This window comes from Protopterus annectens, chromosome 10.part0, assembly GCF_019279795.1.
Source record: "Protopterus annectens isolate FY-2018-M chromosome 10.part0, PAN1.0, whole genome shotgun sequence".
NCBI lineage: Eukaryota > Metazoa > Chordata > Ceratodontiformes > Protopteridae > Protopterus > Protopterus annectens.
In genome coordinates this window covers 526,338,711-526,363,011 of record NC_056744.1, presented here as the reverse complement: position 1 = coordinate 526,363,011, position 24,301 = coordinate 526,338,711, and positions in this window count along the sequence as shown.

Below are 24,301 nucleotides of genomic sequence, written 5' to 3'. Positions count from 1 at the left end.
AGGTCCCCATCTATGACACAGGAAACCCATGACATGTATTTAAGCTTGCTGGAAACACTCAACATCCACCCAATTACATATTCATGGGTGACTTTAATTACTCCATCATTACTGGGAATTATATATGTCACCAAATGTGAGGGCACAGAGATTCCTGGATTTTGTCAACAGAAACCCCTGGAAAAGATTGTCAATATGCTTTCCAAGGGTGCAAACATACTGGATCTGGTCCTCACTAATAAGGGGGAGCTCTGCAAACTCCCTGGTGTAATGTCTTTTCTGGTAAAGCCAGACCATAAATCTGTCTCCTTTGAAGGAAAAATAAATCCCGGCACCTGAGCTAAGTCTGGAATGTTCAGGAACTACTCTATGGTTAACTTCCTAAAATTAAGTGATAAACTAGAAACAGTTCAAGCTTCCCAAACCCTGACAACACTGCTGCCTACATTGAAGTGTTCACAGAAATCCTATACAAGCATGTTCATAGCTGCATAGAGGCAGCTGTACCCACCAGGAAGAAGTACAGAACTAACTCAAAAACAAGCCACCCTGGTGGAATCACAGAATCAGTAGGCTGTATAAAAGGAAGAAAACCATGGCAAAAATTAGTAGGTGTAGCTCCCAGCAGGGTAAAAGCACTCTCAAACTAAACAAACACCTCAGAGGAAAGATAAAGTTCACTAACACTAACTTTTATAAAACTTTAGGACCATCCGCATTATTTGTCTTTAAAACTGGGTGCAATTTAAAACAAAGTTTTGAAAGTGAAGGTATTGCCACTTACTTAGTCAAGGATTAAAACTACTTCAACTACTAGACATGGCTGTTGTAGGCAATGTTCATTTATTTTAGAGGATAACTTGCTTATTTTGGAAAATATACTGCACTCTAAAGTGAATTTTATTAAAGGGAACTGTTCTTCTAAAGGTGTGATATATCTGGCCAAGTGCACAAATTGTTTAGCATTTTATGTTGGCAAAACAGAGAGAGCACTTATGTCTAGAATTCATGAACATGATTATGACATAAGAAAGCAGAATACAAGTAATGCTTTATTTAGACATCTTAAGAATAGTCGCCAATGCAGCAGTTTCAAGTTTGAAATTATTAATCAAGTTAAGGTTAATATAAGGGGTGGTGATTTCAAAACTTTATTGAAAGCCAGGGAAATGTAAATAGCCGTTAAACTACACATCCCCCTGGTATTAATGATAGTATTTCTTTGCAACCTATACTTAGATTAAGTGCTAACAGATTTTAATTGTTATATGTTTCATTGTATTTCATTTTATGAAATTTTAGTAATTTTGGTCATAAAACTTAAGCGGTCACTTTAACATTTTAAATAATGATGTAATTGTCTTATCGAGTGTAGTATTTAAGATCCAAGTTGTTACTGTTTTCTAGATTCTGATGAAGTCCAACTTCCATGGAACGAAAGTGTTAAATATTTGTGTGATCAAATAAAGACTTTTTATTCTGTTTTAGAAGATTTACAGTTCATTGGAGGTCCTTTTGCTGGGGAGATATTTTTTCTATTTAAAGTTCACCAAAGCCAGATTTAAGGTAAATGCCAAGGACAGCCTCAAGGCATTCATTAGCTATGTCTACATTCTCAAAGGCAATACACAATTGCATGCAGAGCTCATTGTTAATGGAGTCACCTATACTGACCCAGAAGATATAGCAAATTTACTAGCAGACAAATTCAGTTCTAACTTTGCCTCTCTTTCCATACCTTTCAGTCTCTTAGATCAAAAAAATCTGGACAAAGCCTAAAATGATGGGGGGACAATTAGGGGCAGATTTTAAATATTGCTCTTACAAACTTAGAAAATTGATAGAATAATAGGTTTTGTATTAGCATGAATTTCCAAAGGATGTGGAGTCTTAAACTCAAATGTTTGTCATTATTTCATGACTCCAATCCAAAGCTATTTGCCAGAAAAATACAGATATTAGGGGAACATACTGAAAATATGAGGTAGAAATCTGGACATTCTGTGAAAACCTGTACAGTTGAGAGGTATGTCTCTTTCCCCATTCAGACTCCTTTCAGGAAATATCTTCAAATATAATTCCTCATACTATCACTAGGGAACAGGTCCTCATTGCTCTCTGTAAGGCCAAAAATACTGCATTGATGGGCCCAGACAATATCCCACACTGCCATCTAAATACCATGAAACATGACCTATTAGGCCATCTGGAATCACTATTTAACCACAGCCTCCAAATAGGTTTTGTGCCTTAAAAATGGTGAGCAGCAACCATCATCCCTCTGCACAAAGGTGGGCCATCTACAGACCCTAGACACTACAGACCCATAAGTCTCACTAGTCTCATATGCCAAGCCATGGAAATAACTATTATGGAAATGATCAATAATGACATTGAAAACCTCCAGACACTGGACCCAACCCTTTTTGTTTTTGTTAAGGGCAGGACATACCTACTCAGCCTGGTGAATGTATTTGAGAAAGTCACCAAAGCAACAGTAGAGGGTAAAACAAATCACACTGCCTATCTTGATCCAGATGTTAGAACCAAGGAGTCCACATCTACAAACAGGTCAGTCACAAGTGTAGTCCATTAGATCAGTTCCACGACAGCTCCATTTTGACATATACTTGTCTGAAGCCAAGACCAACATTAAGGGCCTCTGGCTGATTAAATTTGCAGATGATTGCAAATTAGGAGCAGTCAGAGAATTCCCCACCAATACTAATGTTCTCCAGGAAGGGCTGACACAGACAAATAACTTTTGTCAAAATCATGGAATAAAACTAAATGCCAAGAAATGTATAATAGTATTCTTTGGGACGTCATCCACCCCTAGTAACTATCATATTGGCAACACACCCCTAACCATTGACCCAGTAGGCATGGACTTGGGGATACACATAGACAGTAATCTAGCCTTCAACCATCAAATGTCTACAGCAGTGAAGAAATCATTCTATGTTGTGCAGCTTACAAAGAAACAATAGCATCTAGATGCAAGGAAGTCATTTTTCCACTGTATTCAGCATTCATTAGACCTGTAATTTTGTGCAGTGTCCCATTTGGTATGAAACTAATGAGGCACATCTAAGAACTGGGACTTCCACTGAGGTTCCTCACTATAACAATACAGGATGTAAGTAAAATGTCCTATGCAGATCTCCTCAAAGCCCTGTGCCTGTATTCTGTCTCTTACAAGCTGCTGAGGGGATACTGATGCTTGGCATGCAAGGCATTGTTAGACCCCACCTTGATGGACCTGCTGCATATGTGTGAAATAGATAGCATTAGAATTACCCATTCTAAAGACTTAAACACTGCCTGTGATATAAATAAGACCTGTTGGAGAGACAGGTATGTATCCCAGAGGCTACCCCTTCTATGGAACAGGCTGCCCATCCATGTTAAGCAGAATTCCTGCATAACCAAATTCAAGTATAACCTGAACAATTGGATGGGGAACAGGGAATTCATCCCTGGTTTGGCACATATGTCTCTAATGGCCACAGAAAGCCTGTACATGGTTAATTTCCCAAAACCTTGCTTATAAATGTTTAATCTCCTAAACCACTGCTTACACTTATTAAGTGTATGAGAACTTGTCAAAGATTTAGTATGCATGGCTAGGCATAAAAAGGCTCCAGTGGTCATTAGCCTAGTACCCACCTATGAACCTATGAATGCCACTCACCTTCCATAACCCTAGTGTGCCCAATTACTCCCTAAACCTAAAACTCAACTCCTACTCCCTAACCATAAACTGCAGTCCTGCTCCATAAACCTAAAGTCCTCAGTCCCATACTGACCCTAAACCCTCATCTTCCTTCCTAACCCTAAAACGTCCCCTTCCTTCAACCAAAATCCTACCTAAGATCACTGCATGAAGCCCTTTCCAATCCCTCCCCCTGGCTGCTGCACTAACATTGCTGAACTCAGCTGCTGTACTTGGGTGAAGTGCAGACGATCCACTCTCTCCTCATGGCAGATGCACTTTCTACAAGTATGTGAGGTCAAGGGTGAGCAGCAGCCTATGTGAGCTACAAGACACCAGCATCTTTCACTGTGAGACAGTGGTCTTCAAGCAGCTGGGACTTTGGTGCTTGTAGTAGACACCTCAAGATATATATCATTTTTCCTGTTACAGCTTCCTTCAAGGACCTGTTCACCCCTGCCAGAAGTGCTGACTTTCTTCTGAAGACTACCCATCTAAAAGATACACTCTTTTAGAGGACTTCTGTCCCATCTCATTTTGACCCTTTCTTTGGGTGGCTGGATTTTTTAGCATCCCTCTTTATAATACTACTGACACTCATCTTGTCTACAAGGCTCCCTATTGAAACGCTGGGACTCAAAAATGCTAAAAAAAAAAGAGAAAAAAATCCAGGAGAAGAGGAAATATCAAACATTACTCTTCTCCTTTAAACTTTTTATCTGCAGGGGGCATGTCCCCTGTTCCCCTGATGTTGGGGTCAAGCCCCTCACAACCCCCAAATGTGTATACATATATATATATATATATATATATATATATATATATATATATATATACCTACTACGACACCATCATACCTGAGAAAAAGGTGAGAAAAAGGGAACACCCTGAGAAATGGTAATCTCATACTTAATATATGTAAGTCAGAATTTTTGGCAATTCCTCCTCCACATTATGGAACTCACTCATGCGGGTCCCAATAGTTTAAACAATTACCTGTCTACAGGGTGAAAGCTCCTCATACTCTTACTTGAGGTAGAACAACGTTCCTATAGCGTCACAACATGCAAAGAGTATGACCCTACCTAGAGGATCATTTCCATCGGTAGTGACATTCTGTGCAATACAACAGGAATTGAACTGGGGTCTGTCTTATCAAGAAGTTACCTAAAGACACCTCTGTTTACAATAGTTCTATCTGCCCATTTATCCACATGTATGTATAAAGGGAAAGGCAGTCTTTGTTTCTTATGCACTGTCAGAATTAGTCGCCATTCTGTTATCTGAGTTTGCATTTGTCTTTTACTTTAATATAAATTATCATCCCAGAACATTATGTCCGAGTTTAACATCCATTTTATTCAAAGCAACATAAAGTCTACTATATCTCTAAGAAAAGCTTTATTAAGATCAAATTAACATTTTAACAATTAGATTGATGCAAAAGAGCCTATATTAGCACACAGTGGAAGAATTCAGCAAAAAGTACAAAAAAGTAGTCAATGATATTCAGGATCATTACACAGAGATGAGTAAATACATTTTGCACATTAGGCTCTGTGTAATGAATTTTGCACATTATGCTCAGCGTAATGCATTTTGCACATTATAGATATATACGGAACAGGAGTGAAAGTAAGGATGCAAATGACATAAAAATAGTTAGTCCTGGATGTAAAATCCACAAAGTTTATTTCAGGCAAATAGCAAACAGATAAGCGCTTTCGCTATGTTAGCTTCATCAGATCCATAATAAAATTCCTTAACAAACAGCATTATACATAGAGAAAACATGGAAGCAATCAGCCTATCAAATAAATACATTAAAACTGTGTCTCTATTTAAAGACATAGCGTATTGCAAAAAACTACAAAGATATAACAAAATATAAAAAACAGACTATAAAATATAAAACAAATGTATACATAATGTACTAATATGTAAGGAATATACACATAAATTTTTTTTTATAAAAATAAATCATTTAGATCATTTAACATGCCTATGCTGCCTCAACCTGGGTTTAATTGATACCCTTTCATTGAAACCTGATCCTCTATCAACTCTCAATAAAGTTATCCAATCACTTACTTTACCCTCAGTATACATCCTAATGCCACCTCCCCTCTGAGTTGGGGTGATAACTTCCAATACTCTAAACAAGAATTCATGGTCATTGCCATATGAGGCCACATGCTTAGCTAAAGCATTATGTAAAGTGCCCTTCCTAATATGATACTTGTGCTCTCTCATCCTATCTCTAAGGGGGCAGTTGGTCTTACCCACAAAAAAAGAGGAACAGAGTTGGCACACAGCTAAATATACTACATGAATAGTCATACAATTAGCATCAATGTTCATGTTAAAAACTTTATGCGAATCTGGATGGAGAAATTGTGTATTACTATCTATGAAAGGGCAAACATTGCAATAGCCACAAGGCTTGGTGCAACCAATCTGCATATGATGTTTATCAGATTTTGGATAACATAGCATCCTCTTTAAGTTGTTTTTATTCCTGAAAAGAAAGCGTGGAACTTCTCCCACTATCTGCTTTAGGTCATCATCCACTTCCAAAACACATCAGTACTTACTTACAATCTCCTTAATTTCAGATTGATCTGATGAAAAAAGAGTCAAAAACTTTACATAAGGCGCAATTCTTTTATCCCCAATGATGCTAGAACCAATTGGTCCAAAATATGGCATAGCTACTGTTGAACGTAGATTATGAACTTCTTCCAAATACTGATTCACTTCATTCACATTATAGCTGCTATATACTAACCTCTTTCTCAGGCTATCTAATTCATTAACAAACCCAGTATCCATAGGATTTAACCTGGAGGCCCTAATCACCTGTCCTTTCATGATATTCTTAAATATAAACGGTGGATGCATACTTGACCTCATAAGTAGTGTGTTACAATGACAGGCCTTTCGGTGAACCCCTGTATTAATAATGTCATCAGATAACCTCTCCACAAATAGATCAAGGAACTCAATTCTATGTTCAGAAAAATGCATGGTGAATTTAAGGCAGGTGGTTAAATTGTTCATAATTGAATACATGGACTGCAATTGTGTTGGTGTCACTTTCCCTAAAACAAAAAGATTGTCGACAAAACGTCGATAAAACACTATATGTTCCCTAAATAGTGTTTCACAAAACAACACATGCTCCTCCCAATATGCTAGGAATATGTTGGCATAGCTATTCGCACATGGTGTGCCCATAGCTACGCCATCACACTGCCTATAAATAACATCTTTAAACAAAAATAGATTGTTTTCAAGAACCAATTCTAAGAAATGAACAATCAAATCGATCTTGACATCAGTATAACCACTATGTTCCCTTAAATATTCTAATACATAGGTGAGTCCTAGTCCATTTGGAATGACTGTAAAAAGGGACTGGACATCAAAAGTGACAAATAAACAATCAACTATGGTTCCTTGTTGTTTAATACATTCATAGAATTCAACTAGAAACTGTTTAGAATCTCATAATACAAAAGTATTACTATTCAATACATGCCTAAGGTGTTTCTCTATAAAGACAGATAGATGTTCAGTAATCCACCCACGACCCGAGACAATTGGTCTCATGGATGGATTACAATCATCTGTCAGTGAAGCTATTACTGATAATTAAAATGATTCCACTGATGTTATACATATTGTACATCCTAGTATGCAGTCTGATAATAATTTATTCCCAGAGGTACGGATTATTAAGGATAAATCCGTGTCACTAGAAGATAAGTCTGAAGTTGTAGTTAGACCGAAGATAAAGACAGGCCCCGCAGAACCTTGTATTAACACAAGCTCTGATTTATCTTTTCCCCTACCTACACGCTCCATGAGTCAAGGCAGACAAAAGAGGAAGCCATCAGGGGAACCTCTATCTCATCAAACTTTGAAGAAGATGTGGATCAACAAACATTAGTCCACAATCTATCCAGTGTTATATTAAGCTGTGATGATATTAAGCTATTGAGTAAAGGGTTAAACTTTATTCCAAAAAGTCAGAGCAGGTTGACGGACACTATCACTGACCTCAAATTGTTTTGTAGGAATGTGATATTAAAATATTTATACAAAGAATCCGATAATGAATCAACAGAAACGAGAATTTACATTTAAGAATTTAAGTGAACTTGTGCCTGTCCATCATCCCTTGGTCGAGGCATTTTTAAAATTAATGGAGGATGAGCTCCATAGTTATTACAGTAATAAGAAGGTGAAAAGACTTATGAAGCATGATAATCTCACTTACAAAGAGAGATTGAGTCTTACGAAATTACAAGAGGACTCTACTATTATTGTTAGGCCAGCTGATAAGGGAGGGAGAGTTGTCGTTATGGACATGTCACATTATAATGCCATTATGGAAACCATGTTAAGTGACAAGTTTTATGAAGTGATCACAGAAGATCCTGTAAATGATATAATTAGGTATGTTGGACATACTTTATTGGATATTCTGAAAAGTAATTTAATAGGGAAGGAATTGTATGAATATCTTTATATTCAGACACCTGTTATTCCTATTATACATGGATTACCTAAGATACATAAAGACCCATGTAATCCACCCATGAGACCAATTGTCTCGGGTCGTGGGTGGATTACTGAACATCTATCTGTCTTTATAGAGAAACACCTTAGGCATGTATTGAATAGTAATACTTTTGTATTACGAGATTCTAAACAGTTTCTAGTTGAATTCTATGAATGTATTAAACAACAAGGAACCATAGTTGATTGTTTATTTGTCACTTTTGATGCCCAGTCCCTTTTTACAGTCATTCCAAATGGACTAGGACTCACCTATGTATTAGAATATTTAAGGGAACATAGTGGTTATACTGATGTCAAGATCGATTTGATTGTTCATTTCTTAGAATTGGTTCTTGAAAACAATCTATTTTTGTTTAAATATGTTATTTATAGGCAGTGTGATGGCGTAGCTATGGGCACACCATGTGCGAATAGCTACGCCAACATATTCCTAGCATATTGGGAGGAGCATGTGTTGTTTTGTGAAACACTATTTAGGGAACATGTAGTGTTTTATCGACGTTTTGTCGACAATCTTTTTGTTTTATGGAAAGGGACACCAACACAATTACAGTCCATGTATTCAATTATGAACAATTTAACCACCTGCCTTAAATTTACCATGCATTTTTCTGAACATAGAATTGAGTTCCTTGCTCTATTTGTGGAGAGGTTATCTGATGACATTATTAATACAGGGGTTCACCTAAAGGCCTGTCATTGTAACACACTACTTATGAGGTCAAGTATGCATCCACCGTTTATATTTAAGAATACCATGAAAGGACAGGCGATTAGGGCCTCCAGGTTAAATCCTATGGATACTGGGTTTGTTAATGAATTAGATAGCCTGAGAAAGAGGTTAGTATATAGGGGCTATAATGTGAATGAAGTGAATCAGTATTTGGAAGAAGTTCATAGTCTACGTTCAACAGTAGCTATGCTATATTTTGGACCAATTGGTTCTAGCATCACTGGGGATAAAAGAATTGAGCCTTATGTAAAGTTTTCAACTCTTTTTTCATCAGATCAATCTGAAATTAAGGAGATTGTAAGTAAGTACTGGTGTGTTTTGGAAGTGGATGATGACCTAAAGCAGATAGTGGGAGAAGTTCCACGCTTTCTTTTCAGGAATAAAAACAACTTAAAGAGGATGCTATGTTATCCAAAATCTGATAAACATCATATGCAGATTGGTTGCACCAAGCCTTGTGGCCATTGCAATTTTTGCCTTTTCATAGATAGTAATACACAATTTCTCCATCCAGATTTGCATAAAGTTTTTAACATGAACGTGGATGCTAATTGTATGACTATTCATGTAGTATATTTAGCTGTGTGCCAACTCTGTTCCTCCTTTTATGTGGGTAAGACCAACCGCCCCCTTAGAGATAGGATGAGAGAGCACAAGTATCATATTAGGAAGGGCACTTTACATAATGCTTTAGCTAAGCATGTGGCCTCATATGGCAATGACCATGAATTCTTGTTTAGTGTATTGGAAGTTATCACCCCAACTCAGAGAGGAGGTGACATTAGGACGTATACTGAGGGTAAAGAAAGTGATTGGATAACTTTATTGAGAGCTGATAGAGGATGAGGCCTCAATGAAAGGGCATCAATTAAACCCAGGTTCAGGCAGCGTAGGCATGTTAAATGATCTAAATGATTTATTTTTATTAAAAAAAATTTATGTGTATACTCCTTACATATTAGTACATTATATATACATTTGTTTTATATTTTATAGTCTGTTTTTTATATTTTGTTATATCTTTGTAGTTTTTTTGCAATACGCTATGTCTTTAAATAGAGACACAGTTTTAATGTATTTATTTGATAGGCTGATTGCTTCCATGTTTTCTCTCTATATAATGCTGTTTGTTAGGGAATTTTATTATGGATCTGATGAAGCTAACATAGCGAAAGTGCTTATCCGTTTACTATTTGCCTGAAATAAACTTTGTGGATTTTACATCCGGGACTAACTATTTTTATGTCATTTGCATCCTTACTTTCACTCCTGTTCTGTATATATCTATTTTTATTTATTCTTACTTTTTGGAGCAGGAGTGCTAACCAGTGAAGCGGCAGTCATTTGTTTTATTATATTTTGTACATTATGCTCAGCGTAATGCATTTTGCACATATTGCTCAGCGTAATGCATTTTGCACATTATGCTCAGCGTAATGCATTTTGCACATTATGCTCGGTGTACCACCTGGGACTGCAGTAAGTGACAGATCTGAATCATAGTAGTCCCAATAGGTGCACAGTCCCATTTCTGGTTTCCTCAGTGGTGTAGAGGTCTACCCATACATGTTATTGTACCAGGTGATCCTGTTCACAGTAAAAGCAGGTGGTTCTGTGTAGGCTAATAGCACTGCACAGCACAGCCATGTAAAGAGGTTGATACATTGCAGCATGCCTTGCTATGTACTTGAAGGACAGATTTGGTGAGCTGCTTTAGAGCTGTGCAATGCCAGTGTGACTGAATCACAATCATTATGCATGTGGATAGTGTTCAGGGTCACTACCATAATACAGTGATGAGAAAATCTACTACTGTGCAAACTCCCACTGGCAGGATATTGCCAGCATCACACTATGGGGGGGTGGGGTGGGAGTGAGTGACAGCAGATTCCTTTAACATAATGGACTTCAATGTCAGTAAGGGATTACATTCCATGCTTCAGATGTGATTTTTTTATGGATCATAGGATTATATGATCATAGGAAGTTACTAGACTAATGGCCCTAGGCCGCTTACAAACCTAGCCAACTTCTACCCTTATCTCCATGATCAGCACCTATTGATCCTATCCAAGAGGGACACACCTGGAACCACCGGGGTGAATTTACGCTTACCCATCCAATCATCCAGATTGCATTTGAAGATGGCCAATGAGGTGCTCAGTTTGACATAAAGTCACAGACTTTTGTACGTTACCTGGCACTGTATTGAGAATAACATGCTGACATAGAAGTGTCATATCTGAACTGCCAAGTTCACCACCATTGTGCAGTTTGCCATTTTTGTTCAGTTGCAAAATGCAGCTGCGGAAGGCTAAAACTGCACTGGTACTGTCGTGATCGGGGTGGGTTCTTTAAATTAGGGGTCAGGTGTTCAAGAAGTAATAGAACATGACTGCGTATGTCACCTTGTGGATCATGCTACATTGCTTAGTACTGGTTTATGAATTATAATGCTGTACAGTATTCCATGGCTCACAAAACCCAGCAATATTGTGCATGGGGTTTATGAATAGAATCCAATATTTAATTCAGTCAAAATTGTTTCAATTAAAAAAAGAGAACAGTCTGAATGAGTGATGGAAGCATGAATTAGCACAGAATGATACAATAAAATCTGCTTAACAACTGATTTTGGCTCCTTACTGGAACTACTTCAGAAAAAACAGCATTTAAAAGTATGAATTATTAAAAAGGTACATTATAGGGCACATGCAATTGAAAATGACTACTTATTAGTCTGCAGATGCAGAGAAAAAAGTTCACGAGTTTCAGAGTAATACCAGTTAGCTTGAATTTAAACTGTGTCCAATATCCTAAACTTCTAGTACATATTTAAGTATAGAACATCTGAAAATGCTACAAAAATATAGGTGCAAACATAGTAATACACTTTAGAATATTAAGGTAACAACACTGAGATCTTAAACAAAATCAGCAAACTAAACACATTTCAGTGGCTGGATAATGGAAAAGACCCTAAAGATGTTCAGTTTACAAAACTATGTCAAATTCTGTCCTTCATTCTAATTCTTCATGCTGGACAGAGTGTTGGATACAACATGCAGAATGTTTCATCTTGTTAGTGGATGAACAGCTGGCTAGTCCTTGGTGACATTATTCTTCAGGCTAAGTCCTGACTGAAAAATGTTAAACTCTTACATGTTACATGGATGATAAAATTATACTTGTCAATAAATACTTTTTTTTTTTTGTGGAGGAGAAGTGGGTTACTTCTGTTATCATATTCCATATTGCTACATTTTGAACCCAATACAACATTAAAGTTTTAGGTTGCATCTGATGTCATATTCCACACTTTTAAATATTAAATCCCAAACAAAACACTGAAGCTTCTTAAGGTATAATAGTTTCCCAGAGTGACTGAAAACCAAAAGGCATTGTGAATCTTTGACCACCATTGTGGCTATCAATTTCATGTTACTAAATACTAGAGATAACATAACATGAAGTCTTACATAGTATGCATCACTTCTACTTAATGAATTCATGAGAGATTTTGTTTGCATTACTTCAAAGTCTCCAAAAGTCTGCCTCTAAAAAGTAACACCTGGTAGGATCACATTTAATTATTTATTGAAGTAAACCTATGTCCATGCGTATAAGCGATGCACCTTGTAGAGTGCTTGTTCCAGAAACCCCGTATGTTGAATGACAAATACACTAAGCTTTCAAGAGATTGCATGCTGTACAGAATCAATTTGATTTGTGGTCAGCTCCTTGAAGTAACCAAAATGTAACTGATGTTAAAGTCACTCACAACTTGCTTAAGTAAATAATTTCATTATTTCATATCTCTCACAATAGCATTCCTCGGAAAGACTTTGATAGAGTAAAACAGCACTGAAGTGAAAATACATCATGTTTTTCAAACTTTCACTTGTGCCTGCTTCATTCAGTGACAAGTTACCACTTCATGACGAGAGGAACAAAAGTGATAATGTGCTAATGATGATTCAAATAAGTGGGAGCATAAGTTTCATTTTAACTAATGATAAATGCACTGAGGCAATATGAAAATGACTTGTCAAGAGCAATTAGTTTGGATCATGTAACTTCCTGACTTTATCATATCCACATATCATAATATTTTCCTTGCAGCAGAAATAACTGCCTCAATTTCAACCACAAATGAGTACATACTGTGACAAAATCCTTAAACCGATTTAACAAAACGAATATATTGTATCACTCTGCCTTCTTGGGTATAACATGCCACGATTTATTACAGCTAAGATAATTTTAATTTCATGTTAAACGATTGCATTGTCCTGTCAAAGTCATCATGAAGACATGAGATTATGACAGTATTTTCAATTCAGGAGGGTAAAACTGCACGAGTGGATAGATATTTTCTTGTGCCACTGGGAGAATCGTACAGGCCCTGTTTAGAAATGCCTTCTGTAGTAGGAAAAAATTAAACACAAGAAAGGAAATCAAACTATCATTATTTTTAGATCTCTTAGTTCTATTCCTCTATCCCTTGGTGTGTTAAATGATAAAAGAGGCAATGATCTAAAATAAATGTGTAATAAAAATCAGGGGTAAGATGATTTTTTCAAGCACACTGAGTTAATGCAATATATATATATATATATATATATATATATATATATATATATATATATATATATATATATATATATATATATATATATATATGTATATATATATATATATATATATATGTTTAAAAGTGTACAGAATGCAGACACTTCACAACTTGTGACACATTAAAATACGTGCACTCAAAATATAGACAGAAACATATAAAAAAGAAAAAGCCAAATACTCTCCACCTGTGTTCAATTTACAGTGAAATACACTAAAATGGAATATATACAGTATATATATATATATATATATATATATATATATATATATATATATATATATATATATATATGGCTCTGCTTAAATTTATTGAATACCATTTATGTGAATGTGCATAATGTCGAAACAAATTGATCAATTTATTCTAACTCTGAGACCACACAATAGGTAGGGAAAACAGTATATTCCCATACCTGGAGAGCATCAATCTCGCTCACCTGTTGACCGCCTGTTTAGTCAACCAAAGTGTGTCAATTAAACAAATGTTGACCAAAGAACAGTTTGACAAAGTTACCCACACATATGTATCTATTTATGTATGTAAATATACCTGCTATTGCTGTAAATTCACAGTTGTGATGCATGATGGTTTAGCTGCCTCTTGAACAACACAGCAGAATTTGTCCACTGACACTGACAGTTGCACTTCTCTGAAGCTGAAAGCAAAATAGTCTAAAAGTGAAAAGATGTATAGATGTTTTCCCACAGACGTTACAGCACTGCTTCTAACTAAAAAGTTAAATGAGAAAACTATTAGCAGTGGTAACCTTACATTCCTGATTCTCCTGAAGTCAAAAATTAAAAGCAAAGAGATTGACATGGGAAAATTAAGAAGTGGGGCACGTAGAAGTTGAAATGGCATAATAGCAGATCAGTTGTTGGGAGTTTCATCACCATTACTGATAGGACCAAAAGAATGACCTAATCAAGATCAAAATGTTCTGAGTTACCTGTTTGTTGACTAGGTACACCCACTGGGCCCAATTTTATATTTTCAGTCATGACCCAAGAGCACTGATTGGATAAATAGTGCCACACAGTAGGTAAATGAAGGTAGGAGAAATGAAACCTTGTACCCAGGGCATAGATAACAGCTCAGAGTCTTAGACTCCTAGATTAGCTACCAGACATAGACAAATCTTGTTCCTTCCACATTACCCACAGAACTCTGTGTTAAAAGACCACACATCTTTTTTTTCCGATGAACATTTACAAAATAGCTCCAGGCTGCTATTTCTGTTTAGAATGTTTGTGGCAACTTTTGTTTCAATAACTTTTCTTTCCAAATTCAGGTTTGTATACAAAATGGAGATTGTACCTTTCTTTTTTTTTTTTGCTGAGAATGTTCCTGTTGGCTGAATGCTTATTTCTAGACAGACATCCCCTTTCTTGTTGGCAGATTTGTTACTGCACCTGTTGTTGTTAGTAGTTGTATATAGATAGTACCCCACCAGCCTAAAACCCCTTTCTCGATCACCCACATTCCCCGGAGTATTTTTTAAGTTTTTTCTGTCTATTCCTTCTAGCATGCCGAGGGATCAGTTGCTAGTGTCTTCTCCTGCTCAGCTGGTGAACCTGGGAATATTGAGGCAATGTTACAATTGCCTCATGTACACAGACAACCCTCTCCTCCTCCCACAAAACACAAATACATGTGAGAGATGCAACTATACAGCCAAACTGGAGGCTGAGCTCTCTCAACATAGGACTGGCAAGACCAGACAGGAGGAGAAGGTAACCACACACACCACATACCCAGTCTCACATAGTACTATCACAACTTCAAATCATACACATAAACACACAAAGACATACTCGGAGGCTCTGATCAAAAATCTACCAAAACAGCAGAGGCCACCAAAGCAGACACCCAAACAACTACCACCTCAGGACACAACACATGCAACACATAGACCACACAGTCAGTGTGCCAAACAGTCACAGCCCTTAAGGCCAAACACAATGCCAGACACACTCGCCATTGGTGACTCCATAGTCAGACACACTGACGTCCCGCTCACCAGATTGAGTAAGGAGAAGGTCACAGTAAGCTGCCTGTCGGGTGCTAGAATCCACCACATAACGCAAGCACTCAGGTCTCTCAACAGCAGGTACAAGTACGACTCGGTCATTGTCCACGCTGGTGTAAACGACCTGAGATGTACCTCCTTGGACTACATGAAAAGAGACATTGAGGAGCTCTCTGATTATGTAGCCCAGGCAGGTATGACCCTGACCTTGAGCAGTATCCTACCTTCACCAAGAATGATGCCACAATACAGAGATAAGATGATCAGCTTTAATAATTGGCTTAAACTCTGGTGTCATTCAAAGGGGATCCAATGTCTGTCTGCCTGGGATGACATGCTGGACAAGCCACGCTGCTTCGCAAGGGATGGCTTGCACCTGTCAACACTGGGCTTCCGGATATTGGCAAAGGCTCTTGCCACCCCCATAGTGCCTTTTTTAGGCAAGGCTCAAATTCTAAACCTACCACCCTAGAACACAAAAAAGGAAAAAAACTAAGGGTAATGCTGCTCAATGCCAGAAGTCTCAACCTCAAGATGCACGCACTCGAGGCCCTTCTCAGTATGGAGAACATCGATGTCTGTGCTGTGACTGAAACCTGGTTCAAGGCTCCTGAGAGCACCCCAGCACTATCAGGTTTTACCTCATATCATGCGTTCCAGCCCCAAAATCCGGACAACACCAAGAAAGGAGGGGGGGTGTCCATATTCATCAAGGACACCCACACCTCAAGGTTGGTGGCAACGCACGATGCATCGGAGACCATCCAGGTGCAATTAACCATAGGCAAGACTGCTCTGCAATTTGTAGCATGTTACAGGCCACCCTCTCAAACTCAGGAACCTCACATAGCTTTCCTGAAAACACTGGAGGGGATAAATGTATCTCCAAACACCATCATACTAGGTGACTTCAACTACCCTAATATAGACTGGGATCACTACTCAAGCCCAAACACTCTAGCCCAAAGGTTCCTGGAGTTCATAAACTCAAATGCCATGGAACAACTAGTCACCATCCCCACAAGAGGTGAAAACATACTTGATCTCATCATCACGAACATGGGATCACAATGTTCAACACCGGAAGTATACCCCTCACTAGTGAGATCAGATCATAAACTAATCTCACTGGAGGTCCTCATCTCGCCCCCACCTGAGATAAAAAAGACCACAGTGAAGAACTTCTCAAAAGCCGACTTCACACTTCTAAAGACTAGTGTGGTCACCTTTAAGGCCACCAAGCCGGCGGCAAACATTACTCAAGCCGCTGAATCACTTACAAATGCCTTCTACCAGCACCTACAGGACTGCATGGATCAGGCAATCCCAAACAAAACAAAGACTCTTTGTACCAAAGGCAAGCGTCCAGCCTGGTGGACCCCAGCCATAAACAAGCTCTACAACAAAAGGAGGAAGCTACTACAAGATAGAGCAAAATCCTTAAAAGGTAAGACACCTCTGATCATTATAAGTAAAAAACTAAGAGCTCTCATAAAATCATCCAAGGCAAATTTTGAGAGAAAAATCGCTAAGGACTCAAAAGACAATCATAAGGCCTTCTTTAGCTATGTTAGAAACCTGGGAGGAAACTCCCAGATATGCTCAGAATTAGTTCAAAATGATGTGAAAATTACTGAACCTACAGACATTGCCAACATACTGGCTGACAGGTTCAGTGCAAACTTCTCCCCCCTCCCCAAAAGGAGAGATATCTATACCAGAGGATTGTAGCCCCCCAAACATCTCTAACGCCCAGGTGAGAACTGCTCTATCCAAGGCAAAAAACACAGCATCCATGGGACCGGATGGTGTCCCCGGCTGTGTGCTCCACAAACTCAACGAGGAATTAAACCCGCAGTTAGGACAGCTGTTTAATCTTAGTCTCACCTCAGGATACGTACCCAAGGAGTGGCGCACGGCAACTGTGGTCCCACTTCACAAAGACGGTGCCTCCACCGACCCTGGAAATTACTGTCCCATCAGCTTGACAAGCCTGATCTGCAAGGCCATAGAGGATCATAATGGAACTCATAAATAAAGACATAGGGAACTTGCAGACTTTGGATCCAACCCAGTTTGGCTTTGTCAAAGGCAGATCATGCCTTTTAAACTTGGTTGACTTTTTCAAAACAGTCACCAAGGCCATTGATGAGGGAAAGGCAGTCCATACAGCCTACCTCGACCTGGCAAAGGCTTTCGACACAATACCCCACTCAGGTATCATTGAAAAACTCATCAGCTTAAATGTAAACCCATACATCACAAGATGGGTTGCAAACTGGCTAAGTGACAGAACCCACAGGGTCAGAGTTGCTGGCGCCATGTCAGACTCAAAGCCTGTCACAAGTGGTGTCCCACAGGGCTCAGTCCTGGGCCCACTCTTGTTCGGCATCTACTTTTCTGAAGTACAAGCAAATACAGGAGGGTTATGGCTGACAAAGTTTGCAGATGACTGCAAACTGGGCGCCATAGTCGAAAACACATCTGACACAGATATCCTTCAGAAGGTTCTCACAGAAATGGATAACTGGTGCCAGAGCCATGGCCTAAAGTTAAACACCAAGAAATGCATAGTCATACCCTTCGGGAAAAACAAGGTTACCCCCTAGCTACCATATAGGTGGCAATCCACTGAGCAGAGAAGAAGTGATCAGGGATCTGGGGACCCAGGTTGACAGTAACCTATCGTTTGATACTCACGTTGCTAGAGTAGTTAGGAAGACCTTCTACATTGCCCACCTGATCATGAAGGGATTCACATCTAGATCAAGGGAGGTCATCGTCCCCCTGTACTCATCACTCATCAGACCAATGATTGAGTACAATGCCCCATTCGGAATGTATCTGACCCGACACCTGCAGCAGCTGGAAAGGCCCCAAAAGTTCCTCACCAAAAGGATAAAGGGTCTCAAAAATATGTCTTATGCTGCCCAACTGAAAGAACTGCAGCTCTATTCAGTCGCTTACCGATTGCTCAGAGGTGACCTGTGCCTGACATACAAGGCCATGTCAAACCCAGAATTGATGAACATGCTTCACCTCAAAAAATCTAGATCCCTCAGAACTACAAGGGTGGGAGACTTAAACCTTGACACGGTTATTAATAGGACGTGCTGGAGGGACAGATTCATCACCCAGAGATTCCCTATGCTGTGGAACAAAATCCCGGTACATGTGAGGCAGAGCACCTCATTGGCCTTGTTCAAGAGAAATCTTGACCAATGGATGGGAGATCGCAGATATACCCCAGGGATTACCTCAGTGTCACTGCTTGACAGAGGCACAGCAAAATAATGGGCATAGTTTTCTTCAAAATAAAGGGGTGATGAAAGCCACAAAACTCTAGGCTGGGCTTATAAATGCCCTTGGGCAGATAGCCTAGTATGAACCTATGAACCTATGAACCTATGATTATGTAAAAGAATGACTGTCATCGATATCACTATTTACAATTAGATGCTAGTTATTTGTTTTTGCTGTTGTTGTTTGGTGCTGAGCAGAAAAGGCAGGAGTCACATTCTTTTAAGAAATACACATGGTGCACAAATCCCTTCTTAGGGTAAGAACTGAAGTTGTTTAAAATCTTTCAGAGAGGTTAATTTCATGTTGAAGTGCAGCATCTGTGCATCCTTCAAGTCTTCCACTCATATAAAAGAAAACAAAGATTAGAATTAGAGAAACTGGATAACGCTTCACCTCAGCTAATTCATGTAATTCCCCTTCATCTTCAAATGATTCTCCCAAATCTCCTGAGAAAAGTTGCCTGTTAAAAAATGTTGCTACAGTAACCAAGAAAGTTAAAATTATTGAGGTTCACATAAATGTTCTTCTCAGGATTTTGTATTTGTTTCTCTTGCACTTATGTCTCTCAATTATACCCAAGGTATTGCTTTATTGAAAAGGAGCTCCCTGCTACCCATGATTCAAAATGCATTTCTTTTGTTACTGACTCCAAGGCTCACTTCCTTAGAATCTGTTTGACTCATTAGATTTTTCTCTCTCAACAATGACCCTTTGCTCCGAATTATGCAGCTGACTTGTTTGTCCTTTGGCTACTGGATGTTATTGTTTGGCACTGATACCTTGGACTTGACTACTTCAGCCTCAGATTCAGGGCTATGGCTGTTCCAGGTGCTCATAATGCAGACCTCTGTACATGAGCATTCCCCATAAGGGCCTGAATCTCTGGGGGTTGAATTCGAGCTGCTTCACTCTGCACAAATTGCTGATGGAGGTAAGTCACACTATGTGTGAATAAAATCATATGTGTGTATATGTTGGTGTTACATTATGTGTGTGTGTGTGTGTGTGTGTGTGTGTGTGTGTGTGTGTGTGTGTGTGTGTGTGTGTGTGTGTGTGTGTGTGTGTCCAATTATAAGGTGGTCAGTATCTGAGGGTGTTCCTGTTGGCACCTGTGCTACATTGCAGGTAGTAGATGATCTGTTGTCCCACTGCAGTGGAAAGAATCATAGTCATACAGATCCCTGAATAATGAGATGCTGACCTTTAGGGAATTTGTATGACGTTGAAGTAGTACATAGCATTCTGGTGCAAAGTGATTTATTTTGCAATCTTAACGTTCCCCAAAGCAATTTTTTAAAATATTTTTTTTCATAAGGAGATCTTAAGGTCAACAGTGTCCTTTATTTTTGTGTATAGGCATTTATCAGGAGTATGAGGACCGTGACTTCTGCTTGTGCCTTCTTATGCACCATAAGCATGGTGGTACCATATAATGCAGCCTGTTCTGTCATCTCCTGTTTTTGAAATATCGTCTGCAAGATCAAGCTCTCCAAAGCTAAATTGTCATCTGAACTTTAGTGCCACGATTATATTATCTTGTATCTCTGTTGCCAAAAATAAAATGCTTATATCTTTGTCATTTCAGAGTGTTGTTCCAGTATATAACAGCACCTGCTTCAGTGTATTTTATCATATGGCATATGTAATGCATATGGCATGTGTAAGGTAATGGAGTTTGCTCATATTTCACATTATGCCTCAGGTTGTAGTGCCAGGTTATGATCGGGTGTGCCGTGAAGATGTTGTTTCTTAATTATTCAGACGTAACAAAGAATGATGAGTACAATTTATTTAGACAGCAACCAGACTTCTGGAGTTAATGGTAATATGATACAGGAGAGCTGCATTCTGTGCATGCAAAGCCACATTAGTTGCAAATATAAATTAAAAATAAATCAGTGGCTATATCCATATATAGAAAAAAGTAGAAAAAATGTCTGTTCACAGAATATACAATATATAATATATATATATATATCTATATATATATATATATATATATATATATATATATATATATATATATATATACATAAAATATAATACATAAAAGATCACTGCAATATAAAAATAATTGTTTATATTTAGTGAAAATTCCTAGTAGTACTCAGTTAAGCTAGAGTCTTCACTGTTTAAAACCTTTATTGGACACCAATGGGATATATAGAAATAACCCCTTAAAGATATGCCAGCTACACTGCTTCTAACTGTCCATAGCAGGCATGGGCAAACTACGGCCCGGGGGCCACATGCGGCCCATTAAACGTTTTGATTCGGCCCGCCAAACTTTAAAAAATTTAATAAATTTTAATAATTTTTTAAAAATTTTCGCGCTGTCGGGGCTGACGTCATCACGTGCGCGATGACGTCAGCACCGTCAGGCTACCAGCCAGTCGGAATTGAGCTCAAGGAGCTCGCATCATCATTTCCGGCTGGCTGGCGGTTAACAGTCAGCGGGAATGCAACATGTGGAACAGAAGAGGCTGACTCAGCGAGCCCTGAAACGGAGCCGGGCCCAGGATTAATGGCAGCAGCAGCAACATGAGGATGGATTGAACAGAAGACGCCGAGCACTACTCAGGGTAAGAGAGAGAGAATGTGTGTGTGTGTGTGTGTGTGTGTGTGTGTGTGTGTGTGTGTGTGTGTGTGTGTGTGTGTGTGTGTGTATGCAATAGGAAAGAGAAAGTGAGTGAATCACTGAATGCATGTGTGTGTGTGTGTGTGTGTGTGTGTGTGTGTGTGTGTGTGTGTGTGTGTGTGTGTGTGTGTGTGTGTGTGTGTGTGTGTGAATGATCGGAGAGAGAAAGTGAGTGAATGCAGGTTTGAAAGGTGAAGTGTGTGTGTGTGTGTGTGTGTGTGTGTGTGTGAGCGATCAGAGAGAGAAAGTGAGTGAATGCAGGTTTGAATTGTGAAGAGTGTGTGTGTGTGTGTGTGAACGATTGGAGAGAGAAAGTGAGTGAATGCAGGTTTGAAAGGTGAAGTGTGTGTGTGTGTGTGTGTGTGTGTGTGTGTGTGTGAGCGATCGGAGAGAAAGTGAGTAAATGCAGGTTTGAAAGGTGAAGTGTGTGTGTGAACGATTGGAGAGAGAAAGTGAGTGAATGCAGGTTTGAAAGGTGAAGTGTGTGTGTGTGTGTGTGTGTGTGTGTGTGTGTGTGTGTGTGTGTGTGTGTGTGTGTGTGTGAGCGATCGGAGAGAGAAAGTGAATGAATGCAGGTTTGAAAGGTGAAGTGTGTGTGTATGTGTGTGTGAGCAATCGGAGAGAGAAAGTGAATGAATGCTGCTAGAAAGATTCACCCATCTTAATTTGCCAGAAGGTTTGATTTTCATCTACAAATGAAAAAAAAAAATATTTAGACTTAAGCATGCCTGAAACCGCTTCTTTATTTTTCTGCAGTAGGCAGTGTTCTTTTTTAAAACGCATCTCTTCCAGTTGTATGACTAAATGTATCTATCTTTTTTGACTAGATTTATTATTCTTGCCACGCTATTGGTTCAGCTTACTTAACAATACAACAAGAGACACCATCTTTTCAGTTCCAGTTCATTATTTTCTTCTACTAAGCACTGTAGCACTCTGCCTTGTGTCACATTAATCACTTCTGGGGAAATCTGGATATGATTTCACACGATAAATAACCCAATCCATCCCTGAATCGGCACACTCTTGTAAAATGTTATCAGGGTCTGCCTTAGGCTGGGATGACTGATTTACTTCTTGCTGGACTTGTGCTTGTTTAACTCAATAAGAGCTGTGATCTTGCTATGGATAGCAAGTTGACTGCTTTATCTATTGCAACTCAAGCTGATCATTTTGTAGATATTCATGTTTTGTTCTGAAATCCTTTCTTCTGTCTCTTGTAATGTCCATGTTGCACTCATTGTTGCCTACAGCCATTAATTAGCATTGGAAATATTCTTACTACTTTTTTATAGATTTACAATCAGAAGGTTACTCTGACAAGCTTATGATCTACTGGTCTTCAAGAAGCAGGATTGCCATAATCTTACGTTAGTATTTTCTACTTCCCAAACAAATGCATCAAGGTTATTTTTTGAAGGAAGTTAATTATTAAGTTCGTCGTATAGTAAAGAGGAAGTTTATTTCAGAATCTTGAAAGGCATTATATACTAATATACTATATATTTTTATATTAATGATATTTATTTGCAGTATTAGCTTCCCTGCTTATTTCATTTATTATTTATTATTTATTATACAAGGAATATAATTTACTAAAGTCAGGAAGGTGTAACAAAGAACACATATATCTTTCTTGTTGTGTGCAAGGGGATAATGATTTGAAAACAGCACAAAGGTAATCTTTATCCACCATTGGCCAGATGCATTTTCTTTGGATGTGGTGTAGATTTCAATGCTATTTTAATGAATGTAGAGAAGTTTTAATGCCAACTCTATTTTCATTGTGAGACAGTTTTGCTTTGTTTAACAGAGATCTATTTGATGTTTGTGCATTGTGCAATAAAGTGTAAAAATAAAATCCAAGTCATTGTAGAAGTAAAGCATGCAAATTTTATGTTAAACAGCGTACAGATTTGTACCTATTTTTCATGGGCCTTGTCCAGATTTTTGATGTTTCCAGGTTGAGAGGTATGATGAGCAGACCCAAGAAAAGGAAAGTGGACAGAGGAAATTAAAGCACATGTTTTCTCCATATCCCAAGATGTGTATTTTTCCCCCAATGAGGTGATGTTTTCAAAGCATGCCTTCTATCTGCTCCTGTTCCGGCCCCTTTGTCAAATGTTAGAACTCAATGTGGCCCACGAATCAAAAAGTTTGCCCACCCCTGGTCCATAGCTTTTCTTGAGTCTTTATTTGTGCATTCAAACCAATAAAGCCAAATATATATAGATTAGCACTAAGCTAACTGCCCTTGCAAGCCTAGCCAATTACCCCTTCTGAGGCTCAAACCCTGCACCTTGTGTTTATAAAGCAACCACTTTAACCATTAGGCCACTATATAAAAACTATAATGATTCGGCATCATGAGCCTAAGAGTAAAAATTCAGACATATCATGCAGGCCAGTAGAGTATCTAGAGTAGGGCAAGGGGGGCAGCTGGCTTGTGCACAAAGTGTTAGGGTGTGTGAGCAGCCAATCCTAAGCTCTCTTAACTGCATACTAACATTTAAAAATAAACGCTGATGTTGCATTTCATATTAAAACTGAGAACTGTAATGCTCCGTATCTGGAATAACCTTCTGCAACTGCTTGCAACATTTGTACTTAGCAATCTGCATTAGTTTAAAAGAATTTTTTAATAGTCAAACCTGAGCACT